Below are 24,821 nucleotides of genomic sequence, written 5' to 3'. Positions count from 1 at the left end.
AGCTGTGATTGGCAGCATTTGCAAGGGAGAGGTAAAAACAGACGTCCCAAGAGGAGCTCGTGAAGAAATGCCCAATTGGACTACAAGGCAGAGATTTCACATAGTGCGCTCCAAAAGAATTAAATATAAATATCTCTCCGATGGCGCAATACACCAAAAAACAGAATGGAGCGATAGAATCGGGGGAGCGCTCAGATTTTTCAAAGTATTTTTACTAATTTTTTTTTCAGCAAATGACAGGTCCTCCTGTAAAGCCGATCTGGCAACTGATTTCCCCACACAAATGGATATCTCTTAAATTTACAGAGGCTAGTGTGGTTACTTAATACATGTCACATTGGCTTTACTGAAATTAAAATAAGAATTTTATGAGTCCAGTCAAAGCTGGACTCCTAAAATGCTAATTTTAATTCTAGTGAGATAAAATCTCAAAAAGCATTTATATAGCTTGCATTTTCAAAGTAAATACACCAACTTATTTTCTAAAAAAAAATGTTTCTGAAAAAAAGTTAAGAATTTGCTGATCATAAAGCCCAAAACATGGCATGAATCTGGCCTTACTTTATGCTGACATAATGGGATATATTACGCAAAGCACTTGAAAGAAAGTATTAGGAGCAATAAGGGATATGGGATTTTCTAAGATAGTATGATCCGTATGATAAGGGGGTAGGCTATTTTAATTTCAAATGTATTAAATAAGTGTACTTAAAAGTATTGAAAAAAAAGTTGTTCCTGGGAATCTCGTGGTACGATACAACAACTGTTGTGTAATTCATTGCTACATTATCTGATTTTTCCAGCCATTCTAGACCAATAACAGCCACCCATAACTACTTGCTGATGATCTGCTGACAGCGGTCATGTTTCCTGACCCCTTTATATCTGCATTGAAGTGGGTTATCAAGGTCATGAAGTTCTGCAACCATTGCTGGAACAGGAGTGATATCTGCCCGTCATGTTTTCTTATCGTTGTCGCAGAGCAAAAGTATATAGATCCAGAATACCGTGCTTCAGAAGTACATTTATCCATCACTGATGCAGCAGATCAATGCGAAGTAAGGTTCAGGGTGATATAACCTCCAGTTTGCATAAAATATCTGTATATAATATTGCAATATTTAAACATATTATTCAGCTTCAAAGCAATCACTATTATCCACATGGAGTGGTTCAATGCATGTCATGTGTTTATTCTAAAGACCCCCTTATGTCAACTGGATGATGTGACTTTGGGGGCCAAGAAGAGGATATTTTCATTATTCTTCAACAGTTTACCTGCTGACAAGATGTACTTCTTACCAACATCCATGTCCATTTACTGTGGAGCACTCGGACCTCAAGTTGCTCGTCCATATATAACAATGGCACCTGTTGGCCAGCTTGAAACTGACAGAAAATCCTAACCAAAAAGTGTTCCTTCTGATAAACGAAGCCATTCACTTGTTGAGATCGACTGTTTGCAGAATGCTTTTCTAGAGTTGATGATTTACTTTGTGTAATTCTGGTGCTTTTTATCCCTTCCTTGCTCGATAATCTAATGTAGTATCACTGTGCACTTGGCCAGCTTTGACCAAACAGGAATGAACTTGACTGAAAGTATCAGATCCTAAATCAGGCACCTCTGAGCCTCTGCAGGTGTAGCTTAGGTGTGGCATATCCGCTGGGTCCCCACCCTATTCCTTTCTGATGAAATTCCAGGTATGAGATATAATATTGTCAAAACAATATTGTCTAGAATGAGTAGTGAATATTCAGCGACTGCTGATGATCAGGAGAGCAGGATTCAGAATAAGCGAGAGAATAATGGCATGTTATGAGGAGTCTGCGTGCGTGCACTGAATCCTCAAATGGTATGTGTTCAGGTGTGTATCCAAGAATGGCTGCTGACAAGTATGTTATACAGAGGTATGGTGTCTACTGTAATATTCTTGCTGCTGATTAAATATTTTGGGAAATTTTGTTGTCGTTCTTTGTGCCTTGACTACTGATAAACCATATACACATACTATGCTAAATCTGACGTGCTTTACCTTACATGACACAGTCCAGGTTCATGAATGGGCATCTCTGGCTACAAATGATATAGACTCTTTTTGAAAGTTAAAACTGTCTTTAGGCTAAGTTCGCACGTACCTGCTGAAATTTCTGCAGCGATTTGACAGCACATGTGCGCTTCAAATCACTGCAGAAATACTGCGTAATGGATGCAGTGTTTCAGCAGAATAAATGCTGAATTCATGCGCTTGGGATGCTGCCTCCACCATAGACAGTGGGAGCAGCATCCAAAGCGCACAAATTAATTGACATTCTTTTTTGTATGCACGGATTTGGGTTAAAATTTTGGCATCCTAATCGCTGCGTTCAAAAAAAGCATCGTGCGTACGTCTCATGCACAATCTACATTGATTGTGCAGGGGACGCATGCAGTTACGCTGCAGTGCTATATGCAGCGTAAATGCATGCAATTACGCAACGTGCACACGAGCCCTTAAAGAGACTTCGGTTAAAGAAAAGCCCTTGTGACAATCTATGAGCACCATGATGTAGGGGCAGAGATCCAGTGATGTATCACTTAAGTGCTGCAGTTTTGAAGAAAAACTTTATCTGCTTCAGTTCTAGCAGTTCTCTAACCCCATCCACACCACTGATTGTCAGGTTTCTCCTATGCATAGTATACACAGAAAGCTGCTACTCTGGTGGGGCATGGTTGGACTACTTTGCAGCAGGCCAAGTAATCCTCTAGTGTAGTTTTTATAAAATTATTGTTTTATCACGTGATTATCACTAAACAGACTGGAATCAGGGCCTCTGCGCCATCTTGCTGCTCACAGATTAGGTAGCAAAACCCTATTGCCAGGTTCCCTTTCAGAGAGGTTTTCTGGTCTAAAATGACAAGTCTATAGTCACTCTGTGACTGCAAATTTATCAATCCTCATAATCTACGCACTGTGAAGATTCCTTGAGGTCAGAGCAGAGAATGGAGGTCACGTAGCTACAGATATGCAAAATGCATACTCCAGACCAGAATCTTACCAGACCATTTCTGGGGCGCTCAATGCAAATATTTTGAACAAGGCTGCACCCACTACTCAGGTTCTAGCCAAGAGTATGCATACTTGGTATCACGTGATCACCATTCCCAACTCTGACACCAGAGAATCCTTACAGCGCACAGTATGCGATGTTAGAATTCATAAGTCTGTGGTCACCAAGTGACTGCAGACTTGTCATTTTCGACCAGACATTCCCTTTAAGTGTAAAGTCTCTCAGCTTAGCTGAAAGATGTCTGTTATATTATCCGTAATGGTGGGCGGGAGGCATTTCACATGCTAGCCAGCTACTAGCCTGTATGCAATTAGACATCGGCATGAGATCATCAGACCCATTGTCAGACCATATGCAGGTGCAGTGAACCCTTGGTTCCTTCTGATAACATGACCATGCTAGGCCTCATGTGGCTCAAGTGTGTCAGCAGTAGAGTTGAGCGCGGTTCGAGGTTCTCCAGTTCGCGGCTCGAGTGATTTTGGGGGCTGTTCTAGATCGAACTAGAACTCGAGCTTTTTGCTAAAGCTCAATAGTTCTAGATACGTTCGAGAACGGTTCTAGCAGCAAAAGGACAAGCTAATTACTAGCTGGCTTTCCGCTGTAATAGTGTAAGTCACTCTGTGACTCCTACTATTATGAAATTTCAGCGTATAGTGTGCGGGAACAGCGCATTCAGATCACTTCTGTTTGGATAATGGCGATCGCCATTTTTTTTTCCTTGTCTTCCTTCCCTAAGCGTGCGCGTGTAGTGGGGCGGGCCAGCATGTCAGCCAATCCCAGAAGACACACACACAGCTAAGTGGACTTTTAGCCAGAGAAGCAACGGCATGTGTGATAGGATGTCCATGTCACATGTCCCTGCATTATAAAAACGGGTATCTGCCCGTCCGGACGCCATTGTCTCTTCTCAGTCTGGGTGTCAGTCACCGCTGGAATAGCTCCTGTCTCCAATACTGCTGTGTACGCTCTATACACAGCGCTATACAGAATAGGGATAGAAGTTTCTTTCAGCCCTTGTAAGGGCTAATACAGGCAGGGTCAGAGCCATAGGTGACAGTCAGGTCCGTGAAAACAGATTTTAACAGCTACACAAGATGACAGCGTCTGTGTAGCTAAGGTCAGGGATTTCCTCGCTACATTTCCCCATTAGGAGGGATAGAAAGGGAGGCTTCCTTTCTTCTACCCAGACCCACAACCCTGCCACTGTACCCTCCTGCCCTTTGCTAGTATAATGGCTTAGTAACAATAAGTTTGAGTGTGCAAACTTAGTGGCATCCTAAAAGTGGCTGTTGGACTTCCATTAGTGTCCCACTGGTGCAAATCTATGTGCAGCACCTCTGCATTGCACACTCCTGCTCTGTTTTTAATAAGCTATAATAATAGCAAAAAATGCTGACATTTAGTGGCATACAAGAAGTGGCTGTTGTACTCCATTAGTGTCCCACTGGTGCCAAGCTATTTATAGCACCTCTGCATGACACCCTCCTGCTCTGTTTTTAATAAAGCTATAATAATAGCAAAAATGCTGACATTTAGTGGCATACAAGAAGTGGCTGTTGGACTTCCATTAGTGTCCCACTATTGCAAATCTATTTCCAGCACCTCTGCATTGCACACTCAGACTCATTGTTACTAAGCCATTATACTTGCAAACATTGAGTAAACTTAGTGGCATCCTAAAAGTGGCTGTTGGACTTCCATTAGTGTCCCACTGGTGAAAAGCTATTTGCAGCACCTCTGCATGACACCCTCATGCACATTTTGCTACCCTAATTTTATAGCAAACTCAGGGAATTCCTTGCTGCATTTGATCATTTGGAGGGATAGAAAGTGAGGCTTCCTTTACTGTCCTGGTACCCACAGAACACGGCCACTGTACCCACCTGTCCACTTTTGCCACGCTATTTAATTTGCCCAAAGAGCTGACTCTTTTTCTGCCTTCCTAAAATTGTCTGTAATACTAAGTTAGTGTTCCTTTGCTGCCAAGCAAGGTACAACACATGTGCATTCTACACTCCTTTCCATTTCTGGAATGCAATTATTAACTGCAGGTAGTCCAGCCAATCTGTGACGAAGGTGCAGGTGTGGATGTAATGTAGCCTGTATCCAATGTTGGTTTTCTCGATGTCTGACAGCTCAACAATACCATCTGTTTCCACTTCCAAAACAAGTGATGACCTGCCAATCACACTCCCTGTTGCGTGAAAAGGGGTGGAAGTTCAGTGTGAAAAACCATGTCAGACTGCTGTCCCCACAGTCAGAGGATGAAGAGCACGCAGATGCACTTGATGGGGCAAGCGGTGGTTGCACAGGCACGCTAGGCCGCATTGTAGCACAGTGAAATTCACATTGCGACTTATGCTTCATTTTAAGTCGTGTACAGGGTGGGCTCCCCAGTATGCAGCAAAACCAGGCAACAGGAAAAGGACTCTAGTCAGTTGGGTTGATAAATGATTGTTTAACTTTACCAAAACAAACAATAAGAACCATGCATACAATTTAAATAATTGAACAATCTATTCTGTTGCCTACTACCTGCTAATCCCTCTGCGTAGCAGTAATTGTGTGTGTGTGTGTGTGTGTGTGTGCGCGCGTGTGTGCGTGTGCGAACATGACTTACCAGTGGCGCATCACAAGAGCTTCCCAGTTATCTACCTAAACATAGACAAAACACATTACCCCCCCTGAATACCCTTGTTAGCTGAAGCCTCACAGATAAGGCAGATGATAACAGTGTGAATGCAAACCACACAGCTCTGCAACACAGTCATGGAAATCTTGAAAATCAACAGTCAATGCAAACATGTGTCGCTGTCCCTCTATGATTTAAACTGTACGTGACAATTTGACAGTGCAGAGGCAGCAAGTCTTATTGTCTATAAATAGTCGGCCTACCCAAAACAGATATGTGTTTTGCTAATAAAACAAAGTGTTGCGTGCCCGCATTATTGTCTGGGCACAGCCTTCCGTACCCGGGTACTGTGATGTCCAGTTGCCAGAAATACAGACTTTACGCTCCTCTCACGGTATGCAGTATAGACAGCACCGTAAGAATGTTGGTCTGTGGCACAGGATGCTGCTCACTGGCGTTACGGTACTCCTCACCAAACTCCAAAATGACTCCCCTCACAATTGAACAAAGTGTTTCCGCGGTGGCTCCTTGCTGTAACACACACCTTTAGCTTTTCCTTCTGTTCATAGACAGCATCTCCAAGTCCACACCCGAAGAGCAATTTCTCCTCCACGTCTAAGTGTGGAGAGGTAGCTAGTGCGCATGCGTGTGCCGATTTACCCCAGCCGCAGCCTAACTACAGTGTTTCGCCTAGTGAGTATGCTCAGCCTGACTGTGCCATTCCTAAGGCTAAGTCTTCATTTCGGGATACAGCGCATGCTCCCACACTTAGTGCGAAAAGCCTCTTTGCACAGGTACTTGCACTCCGTGCTGGGTCTAAGTCCTGTTTTGTGCCTAGACACCATGCTAAAGCTGATAGTCTTTTTTCAGAGACTGTATTTCATGCTACTGAGCATGCTCAGGCACTTACTGCATCAGAGACTAGGTCCGGTAATGAACTCTTTGGCCCTGCCCCTGATGTGGGGGGCCCATATAGACCACAGGGCATCAGGTGTCCTGACGATGTGGCCAGGCCACTCCCAAATGGCTTGCAGAGGCCCGCCCCTATGACTGGTGACTGGTGAGGTGTTTGTGTCGTGGCAGCCATGAGGTCATTATTGAAGTTGCGCTTCCAAATAGGACGCTAGTTATGCCACTCATGACGTGTCACTCTGCTTTTGTCTCCAGGAGGTGCATTGTGGTCCACCCTGGTTTGGGGCGGACCCAGGTTATAAAACGGGCTGGAGCCAACAAGGAGGTGCGCAGTCTTCTATTATGCTCCGAAAGAGCACACCTCCATGTGTTGAACCCATTGCGGCTTTAGGCCAGAGGTAGGCAGGGATAGGGCGTCGATGCATGCCGCCACCACAGTTGGTAACGCAGAACGGTTAAGACCAGCTCCTGTCCTACCAGTCCTGCTTGTGCAGCCCGGTGGCATTAACAGGCCTGCTGCTGCTGATGCGCCTGCTGTCCACAGGTGTGGCCCCAATGCACACGGTCAGCGTACTCAATGGCCCCTGTGATGTTAACAGGGAGTTCCTGGGCTGAGTGGGCGTGTGGACCCTGTGACGCTAACAGGGCTCCCAGTCTCCAGATCCGAGTGGCGTCTAACTCGGTTCAGGCTACTATTAGTTTCATAGCCACACAGCTCTGTATCCTCCACCTAACCTTCCAGTTGCCAACCTCTCCTTTTCCATCTGGGAGCACGGTGGACACTGACTGCTGATGGGGATATATACCTTTTTCTTTCTTTTCTTATTAATTTTCGTTATATAGCGGTAACATAGTATATACCACCTTATCCAAATCTGCCAGTCCCACCGTAACAGATGGTGTTTCTTCAGCAAATGTTACTTTTGCTTAACCACCAAACCCACGGACAAAAACTTTTTTCCCCTTTCCAACACACCTGTTCCCCTTTCCACCAGCATTTGTCCTTTTTCAACTCATTTTGTATATGACCAAAAGTGCAACTCTGCAGGGACACCGTACTCAATGCCATCTCAGCACAGCAGCCAGCCCTCGGTCCCTCAGATGTGGACAAGTAAAAGACCATTTCCTCCTATCCATGACAAAGCGTTGAGATTCACTCTGTGCAGCACTGGTGTTTAGTGGAAAAGCAGATCTAAGATTGCGTACCACCTTCTGCAGATACTCCTGTATACGTGCGTCCCTTTCTATGGCAGTTCGTTCAATTTTGTCTTGTACCGGGGATCTAACAGTGTGGCAACTCAGTAGTTAGCATTACTTCGAATTCGTACAATCCGAGGGTCATGTTGTAGGTAGTGCAGCAAGAAGGCGCTCATGTGTCTTGTGCATCCAGGAGGACCAAGTCCTTGGTGTGTTGGTGGCAGAGAGGTGAGAATCGTGCCTCCTTCCTCTGCCCTCTCCCCCCAACCTCGCACAACCGAAATGTGAGCAAGCTCTCACTCATCTGCTGAGTCTTCCATGCCCATCGCCAGTTCGTCCTCCATTTCTTCATGGGCTCCTGCACCTTCCTCAACACTTTTTGCTGATACTATGCGCCCTTGTTAATCCCTTTCCCCCACCATGACTGCCGCCTAGGTGCCGCTGACCATCTGGACCTCGTAGATCTTGTTATCCCTTCCGCATATGACTCCTCCTGTACTTTCTCCCCTTCCTCTTGTCCCAACACCTGACTCCGAATAATGCTTACAGTGTGCTCCATCATGTAGATGACCAGAATTGTTACGCTGAGAATGGCATTGCCAGTGCTAAACATCTTCGTCGACATTTGTAAACTGTGTAGAAGGGTGCATAGGTCCTTGATCTGACACCACTCCAGCAGCGTGATCTGCACCACCTCTGGATCAAGTTAGGCCAGGCTATATGTCATAATGTATTGCAGCAGGGTTCGGCGGTGCTGCCACAAACGCTGCAACATGTGCAGATTCAAATTCCTGCGTGTCGGCACATCGCATTTCAGGCGTTTAACCACCAGACCTAAAGACTTCTGGAGCGACGAAAGCTGTTGAGCTGCTGTGTGCGAACGATGGAAGTGAGCACATAGCGAGCGTACCCGCTGCACAAGGCCATGTAGGCCGGGATGGTGTTTTAAAAATTGCTGGAGAATTAGATTCAACACGTGAGCCACACAAGGCACGTGTGTCACATTGTCACGGCGAAGGGCCGCACCCATGTTTACATCATTGTCACACCCGGCCTTCCCTGGGTTGCTGGTTGAGTGGAGACAACCATTGATGAAACTTGGTCTCCAGAGCTAACCGTCCTCAACTTCTCAGCGGTGTGACTCACATTTCCCATACATTTCAAAGTAAACATTTGACCGCATGATGGCATTGAGCTCTGCTGCCAGCATAGTAAGGAGGTGTGTGATTTTCCTTGTGCGCAGTTACAAGGAAGGGTGCCCTGACCACACAGGGTTTGGGCCGAGGTGAAGGACCCACACGAGGTTGAGGAGGCAGAAGCAGTGTATTAACTTCTACATACAGAGGAAGGATTGATACAACTCGTGGGGACAGCAAGACTTGTACAGCAGACCCTTCTCCATCTCTCACCATAGTAACCCATTGCCCAGTCAGCGACATGTAACGTCCCTGTCCATGCTTACTGGGCCAAATATCTGTGGTGAAATGCACCCTGTCACACAGTTTCTCAAAGAAGCGGTGATGTTTGGTGCGACATGCTGGTGTAGCGCGTGCACGCCTTTGTTGGAGAAGGAGTGGTGCCTGGGCATCGGCTCTTGGGGCACTGCGATGGGCATAAGGTCTCGAAAATCCTCGGTTAAAAAGGTTGGAAAGGAAGCATTTTGGTAGCCAACAGTTTGCAGATGCTGAAAGTCAAGCTCTAAGCCATGTCATGCCCTTCTAAAAGCATGTAAAACACAGCAAGGGGACTCCAACCACAGTCTCCCTCGTTTCCACTAATTGGGCCACACACACCCCACTTGACTGGCATCAGTTGACCCCATTTTCAAGATGAAAAAGATCCTTTGCATGAAGCACTCTCAAAAATACGCGTGCCTTTCACCTCCCCTGGCTGAGCCAGGGGAAGAAAAGTCCTCTGAGAGCCATGACTTGTTCATCTTGGTTCTTTTTTCAAAAGCGAGGGGACTCCAACCACAGTCTCCCTCGTTTCCACTAATTGGGCCACACACACCCCACTTGACTGGCATCAGTTGACCCCCATTTTCAAGATGAAAAAGATCCTTTGCATGAAGCACTCTCAAAAATACGCGTGCCTTTCGCCTCCCCTGGCTGAGCCAGGGAAAAAAAGTCCTCTGAGAGCCATGACTTGTTCATCTTGATGAACGTTAGTTTGTCCACATTGTCAGTGGACAGATGCGTGTGCTTAGCTGTCAGCACACCCCCGGCAGCACTGAGGACACGTTCCGAGAAAACGCTGGCTGCGGGACACAACAAGATCCCCAAGGCGTACGTAGTGAGCTCAGGCAATTTATCCAGATTGGAAGCCTAAAATGAGCAGGGCTCAAGTTGCACAGTAATGGCATCGACGTTCCCTTGCATATACTCATATCTGTGTCTCCTCCTCTTTTTCCTTATCCAGCTCCTTTGTTTTCGCATGAGTATATGTCCTTGTCACTTTCCCATGTGTTTGTGTTGTGTTGTGAGTTATTTGTCACCTTTTGGACACCTTTGAGGGTGTTTTCTAGGTGTTTTTATGTGTTTGTGATTGCCTGCCATTGTTTCCTATGCGGTTCGAGTGGTTCGTCGAACGTTCGCCGAACCGAACTCGAACGGTACCTCCGTTCGACGAACCGAACTCGAGCCGAACCACGGCTGGTTCGCTCATCTCTAGTCAGCAGTTCCTGCATCTTGAAAGCATTGATGCTATGGACTTGCCTGTTCGTTCCACAGACCTGAATCCAATCGAGCACAGCTAAGACATCATGTCTTGTTCCATCCACCAATGTCACGTTGCACCCAGACTGTCCAGGAGTTGACTGATGCTTTAATAAAGGCCTGTGAGGAGATTCCTTAGTCATCATCCGCTGCCTCATCAGGAGCATGCCCATGCATTACAGGGAGGTCATACAAGCACATGGAGGCCACATACACTACTGAGCCTCATTTCCTTGTATTGAGGCATTTCCACTGAAGTTGGATCAGCCAGTAATTTGATTTCCCACTTTGATTTTGTGTATCATTCCAAATCCAGACCTCCATGGGATATTAATTTTATACTGATCATTTTTGTTTTATTGTTCTCAACGCATTCTACCATGTAATGAATAAAGATTTGCAACTGGAAAATTTAATTAATTAAGATCTAGGATGTGGTATTTTAAGCTCTTTTTTAAGAATTTTCAGCATTTTCGGTGTAAGGCTTACATGTAAACCCTACCCTGAAAATAAGCCCTAGTCACGGTTCAATATAAAGTGTCCATACAGCTAAAAAAGTTAAAGAATACTGCAGGACACTTCATTACAGAAAGCAAACACTCCCAAAAGAGAGAAGACACCGCAATCATACTCACCAGACACCAAATGGGAGGATCTGCAGTGGAATGCACACCCACACACATTAGATGGCACACCCACACACTTCAAATTACACACATGCACCACAATCTGGCAATACCAATTGCTTCTGTCTGGCAGAGGAACCTGGGACGCAGTGCAGTGGAACGCAAGAACCTGCAGTAGAATGTGTGGAGGACTCGCCGGTGGAATGCGTTGAAGCGTTCCACTGCAGGTCCTTCATTCTTTCCCCTGCTGACCGGAAGCAAACGGTATCGCCAGATGTGGTGAGTGTGTGTGTGTGTGCCATCTGATGTATGTGAGTGTGTCAGCCAGAAGCAAGGGAGGACCGCTGTGAAGCATGCCTGATGGGAGCGCCCGCCGACTATCACAGGAGGACCTCAGAGCCACGCAGATGCCTGCGGTCTGGTAAGTACGATTCTCCTGGGAAGGGGGGGGGGTCTGTTTTTTGAGGGGTAAACTTACCCCCAACCGCGTTTCCCCATGAATAAGATCTACCCGAAAATAAGCACTAGTGCTTTTAGGGGGCAAAAAAAATATAAGTGTCTTATTTTTGGAAAAGCACGGTATATAAAAGCAAAAAATATCACCAGTCTGAAATCATACATATCAGATTCTTCTCTTTAGTGTCGATATTGATGCATGTGTCCAACAATAGTCTAATGTGTAAGGTGGCCTTTATTGTTAAATATGGATCAAGTACACTGAATTCACGTAACCACCTTTTCTCAATTTTGTGCAGAGGGTATGAGTGCGTGTCATGAACCCTCACGCCAAATTCATATGTCAGTATTTTAAATTGACACCATATAGAATGACTAGAAAAAGTATTCATGCCCTATGAACTTTATCACACGTTTTTCATACCTTACACCCACACACTTAAAGGGAGCTAGATTTGTGCCTTTATGAGCTGCGTCCACCACCAGTAAACTGTATACAGCATTCTAGAACTCTGTATAACGTAAAATACATCTTTTATTATACTCACCTAAGGGGTGGTCGGGTCCTATTGACATCGCTCTCGTTGAGGCGGCACCTTTTATCTTTCCTCCATCACCGCCCTCCTTTCCAGCTCCGTGTGGATGACGCGTCCTACATCGACCCCACAGATGTCTCCATTGCGCTCAGGCGCACGTGCACTTCTCTCTGCCCTGCTGAGGGAAGAGCAAAGTACTGTAATGTGCAGGTGTGGAGGAAGGTCAAAGACCGCCCGAGCATGCACACTACAATACTTCTGTCCATAGCAGGGCAGGGAGAAGTGTGTGTGTGGGCAGGAGCGCAATAGAGGACTCTGTGTGGATAATGTAGAACACGCCATCTACATGGAGCTCGGAAGGAGGACAGCAATGGAAGGAAAATAGGAGACGCCAGACCGGAGACCAGCGACCTGACCGCCCCACAGGTGAGCATAATAAAAGATGTTTTTTACGTTATACAGAGAGGTCTGGGCAGTTATATACAGCATTCTAGAATGCTGTATATAAGAGCTTACTGTTGTTGGCCATAGCTTATAAGGGACAAATCTGGTGACGAGTTCACTTTAAATGTATTTCATTTTTACCAATAAAAAAGTAGCAAGTATATGTGTAATGGTAATAAATTGTTTTCTAAATATTTTAAAAATATAAATAGTGACATGTATTTGTATTCAGCTCCCTGTAGTCTGATACCCCTAAATAAAATCTAAAAATGACCAATTGCCTCCAGAAGTCTCCTAATTAGTAAATTGAGTCCACCTGTGTGAAATTTATTCTCACTATAACTACAGCTGTTGTGTGAAAGCCTCCGAGGTTTGTTTCTGAACAGTAGGGCTCAAATCGCTTAATGAAAACTAAGGAACACAACAGATAGGTGAGGAATAAAGTTGTGGAGAAAAGTAAAGCAGGGTTTGGTTATATGAAAATAGCTCAAGCTCTGAACATCTCACGGATCACTTTTCAATCCATGATCCAAAAATGGAAGGAGTACTGCACAACTGTAAATCTATCAAGACATAGCTGTCTGTCTAAACTGTTATCTCAAGCAAGAAGAACACTAATTAGAAAACCATCTAAGAAAAAAGCCATGGTTACTCTGAAAGCTGGGAGCTGCGATGATCCACAGTTTTTGAGGAAAAACTGTCCACATGGCAACTATTATCCATATACTCCACAAATGAGCCCTATTCCACAACTGTTCTCAGCCAGAATATTGTTACTCAATAAATTAAAAGTACATTGTTACTTTAAAACATGAATGTTAGTTATTCTGGAAAATTGCTAGAATCTTGAAGGTATCATCAAGTATGGTCATTAATGCCTTTTATCTTTAGGATGAAACTGGCTCTCATAAGGTCCTGCATAAAAAGGAACACCAAGAATTATCTCTGCTGCAGGAGATAAGTTCATCAGAGTTAACATCCTCAGAAGACACAAATTGATAGCACCTTTGAAACAGCCCTCATAAATGGTGCACAGACAGCAAGCAGCAGAGACCTCAGTGCCCAGGCTCGCGGTGCCAGGGCTCAAATGACCTCATAACCCCATTTGAGCCCCAGCACCGCGAGCCCGGATGTTGAAACGGTGTTGCTACGGGAGGTGAGTATAGGCTTGCAGTGCAGGGGCTCACATGGGGTTATGATGCGTCCAATTAGCGCCATATTCCTTTTCCCCACCTTTGGACCCAATGAGTTAATAAACAGGAATTGTGCGCTGACAAGTTACAACCCACGTGAGTCCCAGCACCGCAAGCCGGACACCGTTGGAACAGTGACGGTACAGGAGGTGAGTATAGGATTTACCATTTTACCTGGGGGAAACATGCAGAATCAGAACGGGTTGTCCTAGTAGTGGGCATCTCCTTTAATATCTTATTATTCAATCTACTGTCCAGTTTTATTTTACATTTGTACATAGTACAGTTGAAACCAGAAGTTTACATACATCTAAAAAGACACACATGTATGTTTTCTCACTATCTGACATGAAATCAGAATAAACCTTTCCCGTTTTAGGTCAATTAGGATTACCAAAATTATTTATATTTGCCAAATGCCAGAATAATGAGAGAGAATGTTTTAAGGCATTTTTATTACTTTCTGCAAAGTCAAAAGTTTACATACATTTCATTAGTGTTTGGTACAATTGCCCTTAAACTGTATAACTTGGGTGAAATGTTTTGGATATCCTTCCACAAGCTTCTCACAATAGTTGGTAAGAATTTGGGCCCATTCCGCCTGACAGAACTGGTGTAACTGAGCCATGTTTGTAGGCCGCCTTGCTCGCACCTGCCTTTTCAGCTTTGCCTATACAATTCTTTGTGATGGCCACTCCAAAACATTGACTTTGTTATCCTTAAGTCACTTTGTAACCACCTAAGCAGTATGCTTTGGGTCATTGTCCATTTGGAAGACCCATTTCCGCCCAAGTAGCAAAAGTATAAAAATGAAAAAAATCTCACAGAAGAAAAATAGCCTTCCTTATGACACCAGCTCACAATACCAAAGCACTACAGGATTCAGCAGACCCCCATAATAAAAATAGGGACAGGATAGGGGCAAAATACTGATGAAACAACCCAAACCCACCATTCATGGAGGGGATGGTTGCCTAGTATTATAAATGCACACTGATGAGGATGCATAGGGCGCCAGTCACATAGATGTGTGTGTGATGCTCAGTGCCTGGCGTACTGCCTATTAATGACGCCCATATTATTCGACCAGGCAGGCAGCACCAGCACTATGTAAGTACATCCCACAAGGACATACTCGCCAATTTACCCAGCTAAGACTAAAAGGTCTGGCTGCTTCCTGCAAAAAAATGGAAAAATGTGCAATAAGAAGATGTATAAAATCTATGAAGTATTGGTCGATATTTTCGCCAAAATACGCAAGCTTGCAACCCACATCAAGGGTCCTCTTTATCTTGCGAGCCTCCACATTAAAAGAAATAATTCACAGAAAAGGGCGAAATTTAAAAAAAAAATCAGCCTTCCTTACTGACCCTAGGTCACAATACCAAAGCACTACAGGATTCAGCAGACTCCTATGATAAAGGAAGGGGAGCACAGAATATCGATAAGATAACCACTCACAGCCTACCATTCATGGAGGAGGTCGTTGTCTAGTATTAAAAAATGCGCACAAATGACGTTTACATTGAGCACCAGTCACACAGAGTGCGAAGTATAGAAGTATAGTGTCACCAAAAGTTGCAAAGCTGTGCAAACATTTAGCAAATATTGGTGTTTTCACGCTAGTTTTGTGCACCCTGCCAAAACTGTCAAAACTGGGGATGGGATGTGGCTACAGCCACCTGGCAAATTCAAGCAAAGTGGGAGCGTTTCTAGCTCCAGAAATGTTTCTCCAGTTCTTGACTGGAGTAACATTCCTATTAGGCTATGTGCACACGGTGCGTTTTTCTCGGCGTTTTTGCGCGTTTTTCGGGTGCGTTTTTGGCCTCAAAACTGCATGACTTTGCTTCCCCAGCAAAGTCTATGAGTTTTCATTTTTGCTGTCCCCACACAGCGTTTTTTTTCAGCTGCGTTTTTGTGGTGACCACAAAAACGCAGCATGTCAATTATTCCCGCGTTTTTCACTGCGCTTTTCATCCATTGAGTTCAATGGGATGTTGAAAGACGCAATGAGAAACGCAAATAGCTGCGTTTTGGTGCATTTCTAAGACCAAAAACGCAGCTATAAGCGCAGGAGGTGGGTAGTAAAGTGACGTGTACAGGAAGAGGATTCCTTCTGTCAGTATAGACAGAAGCATGAATCCTCCCGGTACCGTCACCGCCGCGTCCACCTCCCGTCCTGTGCATGTATGCTGCCGTGCGGCGCCATGTACAGGCAGGAGGTGGAAGCGGCTGCGAAAACAAAAGTTAACAGTAGAATAAAAAAAAAAAAGTTATACTCACCTGTCTGCAGCCTCGCGGTGCCATGCCCGCTCCCAGCTCCTGTCACGGTATCGCCGCTCCCGCTCTGGCTGTGTGCAGTCTCCCCGGGGCAGGACCTTGCTTGCAGGACCTGGCGATGGATCACCTGATGCAGTCACCTGACGCATCAGCTGATCGAGTCTCGGGCTGACGCGGGCGCCCGGCCGGTATCAGCGGATGCGTCAGGAGACTTCATCCCTGATTACCGGCAGCTACTGCAGCGATGGGACAGGATCAGACTCCCGCCCCATCGCTCCGGGAGCTGCCGGTAATCAGCACATAAGTGAGTATTATTTTTTTTTTTTTTCCACCGATGCATCAGCTGATTGTATAATCGGCTTTTATACAATCAGCTGATGTGTGATGGGATTCACATCCTTTAACCTGACACATCATCTGATCGCTTTGCCTTCCAGCAAACCGATCAGATGATATTGGATCCGGATTGGACGGCGCGGGACCCTAACCCAGGATTACTGCGGAGGGGGGTTTATTTCAATAAAGATGGAGTCACTAATTGTGTTGTGTTTTATTTCTAATAAAAATATTTTTCTGTGTTGTGTTTTTTTTTTATCTTTACTAGAAATTCATGGTGGCCATGTCTAATATTGGCGTGACACCATGAATTTCGGGCTTAGGGCTAGCTGATAATATACAGCTAGCCCTAACTCCATTATTACCCGGCTAGCCACCCGGCATCAGGGCAGCCGGAAGAGTTGGATACAGCGCCAGAAGATGGCGCTTCTATGAAAGCGCCATTTTCTGGGGTGGCTGCGGGACTGCAATTCACAGCGGGGGTGCCCAGAAAGCATGGGCACCCTGCACTGTGGATTCCAATCCCCAGCTGCCTAGTTGTACCCGGCTGGACTCAAAAATGGGGCGAAGCTCACGTCATTTTTTTTTTAAAATTATTTCATGAAATTCATGAAATAATTTAAAAAAAAAGGGCTTCCCTATATTTTTGGTTCCCAGCCGGGTACAAATAGGCAGCTGGGGGTTGGGGGCAGCCCGTACCTGCCTGCTGTACCCGGCTAGCATACAAAAATATGGCGAAGCCCACGTCATTTTTTTTTTTGGGGGGGGCAAAGAAATCCTGCATACAGTCCTGGAAGGAGGATGCTGAGCCTTGTAGTTCGACAGCTGCTGTCTGCTCTCCTGCATACACTATTGGATGGAGGATGCTGAGCCTTGTAGTTCGACAGCTGCTGTCTGCTGTCCTGCATACACTATTGGATCGAGGATGCTGAGCCTTGTAGTTCTGCAGCTGTCTGCTCTTCTGCATACACTAGTGGAGAATGAAGAACACATTGAAGAAGGAAATGACATCAGACCTTTTTTTTTTTTGTTCACTGATAAAAAACGCAGTGAGCAAAAACGCAGCAAAACGCAGCAAAAAAACGCACCAAATCGCGGCAAAACGCGTTTTTTCGACGCAGGTGCGTTTTTGTGCGTTTTTAGCGGCCAAAAACGCACAAAAACGCAGCGTCAAAAAAACGCAGCGTGTGCACATAGCCTTAAGGTCCACGTCACTAATAGGGTAAGTTCACACAGTGCGTTTTTCGCGGCGTTTTTGCGCAGTTTTCGGGTGCGTTTTTGCTCAGAAAACTGCATGACTTTGCTTCACCAGCAAAGTCTATGAGTTTTCATTTTTGCTGTCTGCACACAGCGTTTTTTTTCAGCTGCGTTTTTGTGGTGCCACAAAAACGCAGCATGTCAATTATTCCCACGTTTTTCACTGCGCTTTTCATCCATTGAGTGCAATGGGATGTTGAAAGACGCAATGAGAAACGAAAATTGTTATTATAGCTGCGTTTTGCTGCGTTTCTAAGACCAAAAGCGCAGCTATAAACGCAGGAGGTGGGTAGTAAAGTGACATGTACAGGAAGAGGATTCCTTCTGTCAGTAAATACAGAAGCGTGAATCCTCCCGGTACTGTCACCGCCGCTTGCACCTCCCGTCCTGTGCATGTATGCTGCCGGTATCACCGCTCCGGGTGTGTGCAGTCTCCCCGGGTACATATGCCTGCAGGATGCAGGACCTGGCGATGGATCACCTGATGCAGTCACCTGACGCATCAGCTAATCGTAAGTCTCGGGCTGACGCCAGCGGCCGGACGGTTTAACCTATCAGCGGATGCGTCAGGAGACTTCATCCCTGATTACCGGCAGCTCCTGCAGCGATCGGACGGGATCAGACTCGCTCTAGGAGCTGCCGGTAATCAGCACATAAGTGAGTATTTTTTTTTTTTGTACCGATGCATCTGCTGTGATTGTATAAACGGCTTTTTTACAATCAGCTGATGTGTGATGTGATTCAGGCACTTGATCCTGACACATCATCTGATCGCTTTGCCTTCCAGCAAACCGATCAGATGATATTGGATCTGGATTGGATGGCGCGGGACCCTTGACCCAGGATTACTGCGGAGGGGGGTTCTTTATTTCAATAAAGATGGAGTCACTAATTGTGTTGTGTTTTATTTCTAATAAAAATATTTTTCTGTGTGTTGTGTTTTTTTTATCTTTACTAGAAATTCATGGTGGCCATGTCTAATATTGGCGTGACACCATGAATTTCGGGCTTAGGGCCAGCTGATAATATACAGCTAGCCCGAACCCCATTATTACCCAGTGAGCCACCCGGCATCAGCGCAGCTGGAGGAGTTGGATACAGCGCCAGAAGATGGCGCTTCTATGAAAGCGCCATTTTCTGGGGTGGCTGCGGACTGCAATTCGCAGCGGGGGTGCCCAGAAAGCATGGGCACCCTGCACTGTGGATTCCAATCCCCAGCTGCCTAGTTGTACCCGGCTAGACACAAAAATTAGGCGAAGCTCTTGTCATTTTTTTTTTAATTATTTCATGAAATTCATGAAATAATTAAAAAAAAAGGTCTTCTCTATATTTTTGGTTCCCAGCCGGGTACAAATAGGCAGCTGGGGGGTTGGGGGCAGCCCGTACCTGCCTGCTATACCCGGCTAGCATACAAAAATATGGCGAAGCCCACGTCATTTTTTTTGTTTGGGGGGCAAAGAAATCCTGCATACAGTCCTGAAAGGAGGATGCTGAGCATTGTAGTTCGACAGCTGCTGTCTGCTCTCCTGCATACACTATTGGATGGAGGATGCTGAGCCTTGTAGTTCGACAGCTGCTGTCTGTTCTCCTGCATACACTATTGGATGGAGGATGCTGAGCCTTGTAGGTCTGCTCCCCCTGACTCTCCCTCCAGCATACAGTCCTGGATGGAGCATGCTGAGCCTTGTAGTTCTGCAGCTGCTGTCTGCTCTCCTGCATACACTATTGGATGGACAGACTAAGAACAAACTCTGTTCGAAACGCGTCCTCTCACGTTTATTCCTATGAATTCATGATGGAAAATTTTTTAACTTGAACATGAAATAAAGAAACAACCTATTTTTAACCTATTTTGGACCAGATTGCTGGATTTCTACTCTATTCATACTATTGGATGGAGTATGCTGAGCCTTGTAGTTCTACAGCTGTCTGCTCTCCTGCATACACTAGTGGAGAATGAAGAACATATTGAAGAAGGAAATGACATCAGACCTTTTATTTTTGTTCACTGACAAAAAACGCATAAAGACGCAGTGAGCAAAACGCACCAAAATGCAGCAAAAAACGCAACAAATCGCGGCAAAAACGCGTGCGTTTTTGGCCGCGTTTTTTTGACGCGGGTGCGTTTTTGTGCGTTTTTTGCCGCAAAAAACGCACACAAACGCAGCGTCAAAAAAACGCAGTGTGTGAACCTAGCCATAAGATGCAGCACATTTATTAAGTAGAATGCGCCTCTGGATGAATTTTTCAACATCTTATTACTGCATACATCTTATTAAGACTGGCGAAAGAAACCCCCATCTTAATGAAGCGGTGCCATAATTTTAATATAGCATAGACCGAGGCTATCCCAAACAAACCATACTAAAAATTATACCGTAGCCTACACCATAGGGCAAGATGTAGACCTAACATATAAACATACGTTAACAGTCATGGTTTGTGATGTTATTTTTTTTTAATGCATAGGAGTTGGTGTAGGCCACACCAGTTACGGTACTTAGGTCCTGTTAAATAAAAAACATTGGTAGGGATGTACTTTCTTTTTACCATGGTTATAAGTAAAGACATACAAACCCCCCCCAAAAAACTGCAACGATAAGAATCCTATACCCCCATAATAATATGCTTACAAGAAATATACACTGTCTTGGCCTAAGAAACGTGTCAAATATTTTTTTCCTGAGGAAGCTAATGCGGAAAATGTGGAGAAGGAGCTCAATGTTTTCCAAGTCTTGGGTTTGATCTCTGCTTTCCTGATTATCTTACTAGCACCAAGGCGGGCTTTACACGTTGTTATTATTATTATTATTTATTATTATAGCGCCATCAATTCCATGGCGCTTTACATGTGAAAGGGGTATACATAATAGGGACAAGTACAAAAACAGTACAAGACACAGACAAGTACAGGAGGAGAGAGGTCCCTGCCCGCGAGGGCTCACAGTCTACAAGGGATAGATGAGGATACAGTAGGTTAGGGTAGAGCTGTGTTGTGACATTGGTAACGATATATCGTCGGGGTCACATCGTTAGTGACGCACATCCGGCGGCGTTACCGACATCGCAGCATGTAAACCCTAGGAGCGACGATCACCGATCGCAAAAACGTCAAAAATCGTTGATCGGTGACACGTCGCTCCTTTTCATAATATCGCTGCTGCTCCCGGTACGATGTTGTTTGTCGTTCCTGCAGCACCACACATCGCTGTGTGTGACACCGCAGGAACGACAAACATCTCCTTACCTGCCTCCACCGACAATGCGGAAGGAAGGAGGTGGGCGGGATGTTATGTCCCGCTCATCTCCGCCCCTCCGCTTCTATTGGCCGGCCGCTTAGTGACATCACAGTGATGTCGCTGTGATGCCGAACGCACCTCCCCTCTGAAGGAGATATCGTTCGCCGGTCACAGCGACGTCACCGACCAGGTATGTGCATGTGAAGCTGCCGTAGTGATAATGTTCGCTAGGGCAGCAATCACCACATATCGCATGTGCGTAGGGGGCGGGTGCTATCGCGCTCGACATCGCTACTAATTGCTAGCGATGTCGCAGCGTGTAAAGCCCGCCTAAGACTATTTTGCCACACATTCTCTACATTTTTCTTGGTATTGACTTTTATTATATTTTATACTATACTGTATGCAGATTCTTTTGCCATCTTGTACATAAAAATTACATTATACTAGGGTTAGTTTTCTTTGACCTATACTGAGGAGTCTTATAGTAATTAGTATTCTTGTTTTAGTTTTGTTTGTTTTGTTGTTTTTTTTATATTACATTGGTAGTACATGGCGTTTCTTCATTTTTCATCATTTTTCTTTTTTGCTTTTCTAATAAGCCTTTACATGTTATGTGTAATGATCTTCTTTGATTTCTGGACAATGTATGCTTCTTGACACTTCAGGCTGTAGATGGGAATATCATCATCCTAATTTAATGTAGGCAATGATGTTATTCAGAATGTTTGCTTCTTGAAAACATGAACATATCTTCAGGGAGGGGAGCGGTACTTGAACTTGTTCATGCCTGTCTACAAAAATCCTATCTAAACTACTTAGAATGATAATGGTGTGCTTGTTATAAGATCCATCTGTTGTTGAATTTCATTTCATTTCTTTTGTCTGATGCATAAGAAATAGTAAGTAGATGCTCGGGTCATCCCATTTTCAGTTGGCAGATTACCTTTTTTTCGTGTTTAGTGATGGTCTGATTGGTGGGGCCCCAGAAATTAGACAAGGACAAAAAGTATTACCTGTACTTCACATAGGTGATCAATGTCCATTATGGGACTACTAGTTAATGCTTAAAAGCAAAGATGCAAAGTAGAGGTTTTTTAGAACAAAACAATAAAATACCGTAATAAAAAGGATAAAATGTGCAAAATAATACTGAAATTACATGTTGGATGACGGCAAAAAAAAGAATGGACCAATTCTAGATTTGAGATATTTGGGCCAAAAAAAACTTGTAAGATAATCACAGCTGCTGGAGGAGTGATTGATGCAGAGGATAGGTCATCAATTACTGATCAATTGGGGTCCGATACCCCTGCTGATAGCTTTGGCAGTGGTAGGCTGCAAACAATGTACAAAGTTAGAAAAGCACTGCCTAAGGCCTGCAACACACATCCGTGCCTCCGGTACGTGTTTGGTACGTTTTTGCACGTACAGTAGACACGGAGACACGTTGACCAATGTTGCCCTATGGTAGATGGCACACACACGTAAAATCACACGAAACGTGTGTCCATGTGGTTAGTACGTGTGTGCGTTTTCCCACACGGCCGACATGTCCGTTTTTGGCGGTCAGCACGCTAAAGTCAATGGGTCCGTGCCTGCACGGACGGCACACGTAGCATGTCCGTGTTCAGCATGTACCGTTCGTGTGCGTTTTTAAACAAACGATGTCGGGTTTTTTTTTGGTAAATGTCTGTCTACTTACCTTTTTTTCTGCTGTTCTCAGTCATCATCCCATTGGCGCTCGGTCTGTATCTTCCTCTGTCACATACTCACCGATCATCAGCGCGGCGAAGAACAGCTGTGTCAAAGATATGTGGTTTCAATTAATTTGAAAATGCCGGCCGCTCATTAATCAATCTTATATTCCCTGCTTCCCCCGCCCACCGGCACCTATGATTGGTTGCAGTTAGACACGCCCACATGGTGAGTGACAGCTTTCTCACTGCAACCAATCACAGCAGCCGGTGGGCGGGTCTATCCTGTGCAGTAAAATAAATAATTAATTAAAAAAAAAACGACGTGCGGTCCCCCCCAATTTTGATACCAGCCAGGGTAAAGCCATATGGCTGAAGGCTGGTATTCTCAGGATGGGGAGCTCCACATTATGGGGAGCCCCGCAGCCTAAAAATATCAGCCAGCAGCCGCCCAGAATTGCCGCATCCATTAGATGCGATAGTTCTGGGACTCTACCCGGCCCTTCCCGATTTGCCCTGGTGCGTTGGCAATTGGGGTAATAAGGAGTTAATGGCAGCAACCCATAGCTGCAACTAAGTCCTAGATTAATCATTGCAGGCGTCTATGAGACACCCCCAATGATTAACCTGTAATTTAAAGTTAATAAACACACACAACGACAAATCCTTTATTTGCAATAAAAAACAATAACAAATACCCTCGTTCACCAATTTATTAAGCCCCAAAAACCCATCCATGTCCGGCGTAATCCACGGAGGTCCCACGTCGCTTCCAGCTCTGCTACATGAAGGTGACAGGAGCTGCAGAAGAACACCGCCGCTTCTGACAGCTCCACGCAGCAACTGAGGTGAGCCGCGCGATCAGCTGTGCTGTCACTGAGGTTACTCGCGGCCACCGCTGGATTCTCCGCCTCGGGAGGCGGACTCCAGCTGGCCGCGGGTAGTCTGAGTGACAGCAACGCTAATCGCGCTGCTCACTTTAGTCACTCAAGGGATTACTGGTCACCGGTGAGTCCTTCACGGGTGACCGCTAATCAGTACGTGACACACAGACAGAGCCGCGGTATGACAATGAAGTCAGGTGAAGTTCACCCGAGTTCATTCCCATCGCGCAACTCTGTCTGCTGTCAGCTGACATGTATCAACGACATTGTGCATCACACACGGAACATTTCACACGGACATTACACGTACGCATACACAGCCATTCCACACGCACACACCGCTAGCATACGCCATCACACGGATGTCATACGTACCGGAGAAACGCCCATAAAAAACAGAACACAGACCCGAAAACGGAACGTGAGACACGTACGTTTTTTATGCGGAAGTGTGTTTTAGGCCTTATACACTGCAGCCATTACCAAGTACTGCAGCTAAGCTCCTAGTCACATAAACATCCCCTGTAGACTGTGAGCCCTCGCGGACAGGGTTCTCTCTCCTCCTGTACCTGTCTGTGCCTTGTATTGTTCATGATTATTGTACTTGTTTTTATGTATACCATTTTCACTTGTAAAGCGCCATGGAATAAATGGTGCTATAATAATAATAAATAATAATAATAAAAAACAAAACAAAAACAAGAGCAAAACCACCATACCTGAGAATAGCCTCTACACAGTGGAGCTGTGATAACTAGAGTTGAGTGAGTACCCAACTATTTGTACTCGCTATACTCATAACGAGTACTGTCTAATACTCGTGTATTCATTCTGAATACAGTGCCTTGCGAAAATATTCGGCCCCTTGAATTTTTCAACCTTTCTCCACATTTCAGGCTTCAAACATAAAGTTAAAAATTTTAATGTTATGGTGAAGAATCAACAACAAGTGGGACACAATTGTAAAATTGAACGAAATTTATTGCTTATTTTAATTTTTTTTAAAATTAACTGAAAAGTGGGACGTGCAATATTATTCGTCCTCTTTGAGGGTGGCATTACACGGGACGATTTATCGTGCGATCGCATGAGCGATCGCACCCGCCCCCGTCGTTCGTGCGACACGGGCAATTTGTTGCCCGTGGCGCACAAAGTCGTTTACTCCCGTCACACGTACTTACCTCCCGAACAACCTCGCTGTGGGCGGCGAACATCCTCTTCCTGAAGGGGGAGGGACGTTCGGCGTCACAGCGACGTCACACAGCGGCCGCCCAATAGAAGCGGAGAGGCGGAGATTCCTTCTGCATTGCCGGCGGGACGCAGGTAAGCTGTGTTTGTCGTTCCCAGGGTGTCACACGGAGCGATGTGTG

The sequence above is a fragment of the Anomaloglossus baeobatrachus genome, chromosome 1 (assembly GCF_048569485.1).
Source record: "Anomaloglossus baeobatrachus isolate aAnoBae1 chromosome 1, aAnoBae1.hap1, whole genome shotgun sequence".
NCBI classification, from domain to species: Eukaryota; Metazoa; Chordata; class Amphibia; order Anura; family Aromobatidae; genus Anomaloglossus; species Anomaloglossus baeobatrachus.
Note: the sequence above shows the minus strand (reverse complement) of the source record.